Genomic DNA, 1,742 nt, shown 5'->3' with positions numbered 1-1,742 from the left:
CCGACCATGCTCCTGACCGACTCCACCCCCCTTTCCTGTAGCAGTTAATGTAATAGCAGTTAGCGTTTGGCTACTAAAAATCCCGGGGACGGGGCGCAGCAGCAAAATTTACCAAATGAAAAAAATGCATAAATTAAAAGATCTTAGCAGTCAAGGGCGATTAAATTTTACAGTTACGTTTAAAATTTGCAAAAATGTCGTCCATTTGCCAGTTGGCGTAAGACATTGCTAGATGGGAAAGATCAAGTGTAGTTGGCGGGGATGAGTTTTCGGGGACCGCGTTGGTCGCCGCGGCGAAAATAGAACCAGGAAACGACCTAAACAAACTTGGAACAGGGGGGTCCACAGCGAAAAGTCGAAGGAGGAAGACCAAAACGAAAAGTTTGTGCTCAAAAGAAAGCCGCCCCCTGCGGTACAAGTGGGAAAGATTAAGGGATGATGACAAGAAAGAGAGAGATAGGTGGAAAAAAAAGGTTTGCATATTAGACTAGAACAAAGGGAAAAATGAAGGTGATGCGTGACTGAACTTGGAAGCCAATTTTTAAAAAACCCACCCCAGTGAAGACATAAAAGTTTCCATGAATATCAACGGTGCAAAGCAAAATTGGGCTAAAATAAAGCGTAAATTTTTTTAAACAATATGGTCCCAAAATTAATAACTAAAACTATTTACACATTCTCATCCCTTTAACCCCTTTTATAAAAGCAGTGCAAATGGCAGTGAACTGCGGGGGGCGCGGGGGTTTTTGCACACCAAAGTCTGTTTGTAAAACGTATTCGACTAGGGGGGTTTGACGGCTGAAGGATGGCTGAACATACTGCCCTCTGACACAGCTACTGCGCCCAGCATTTTTTACCGCATGCAGGAGAGAACAGTCAGCCGTGCATGACGAAATTGTAATTCTCGGGGGTTTGGTACGTTTGGCGAAACCCATCCCCAATGTTGATAACCTGGCACCACCTCTACCAGATCCGCACATCCCCCCTTCTGTGAAACTTTTAAATAACAACGCCAGAACCTAGCCCTCTTTTTTATTGACGTCAAACTTTTTTTTTGTCAACAATTTGATACACCTACCATTTTCTTTCCCGGTGCTCTCACTACAGAAAAACCACCAGTGGGGAAAAAGGGGAAAAAAATATGTGCATTATGCCACCAGCATGATTAATTACTTGTGATTTGGGGTGGCAAGGTCATCTCTCCTCAAAACCGTTCGCTGTTTTAAAAAAAGCTGGTGATCGCACAATAAAAGGGCCCCGCTGATAGGCTGTATTAAAAAAAAAGTGAAACAAGGGTATTTTAGCGTTTCTTTTTCAAGACTGTACAAAAAGATTTTCAAAGATGTTAAAAACGAAAATTTAAATCTGAAAGATGAAGAGGCTGCTGAACGATACAACAACGTTGATGTGCGAGCTATAAGACGAAAAATCTTTGGGCTTAGATGTTAAATTTTTTTTCGATATATAGTATCATAAGGAAAAAAAATTCAATAAAAATATTATAAAAAAAAGCATAAATATGCTTTAAAAACTACCATGCCAATTATTTTTCTTTAATATATTTGTCCTCGGAAAAGAAAAAAAACTTAATGTGACATACCCCTAAAACATTTTTTTTTAGCAATATGGGGAGACAAATCCAAAATAGAATATTTTCTAAAAACATTGCCATCTTTTCCCCTACGTTGGGCCCTGTGATCCCCCGCGTGCACAATTATATTTTCTTAATATATTTGTTGGCT

Source organism: Penaeus monodon, chromosome 15 (assembly GCF_015228065.2).
Source record: "Penaeus monodon isolate SGIC_2016 chromosome 15, NSTDA_Pmon_1, whole genome shotgun sequence".
Taxonomy (NCBI): Eukaryota; Metazoa; Arthropoda; class Malacostraca; order Decapoda; family Penaeidae; genus Penaeus; species Penaeus monodon.
The sequence above is the reverse complement of the archived record's forward strand: the minus strand, read 5'-3'. Positions refer to the sequence as shown.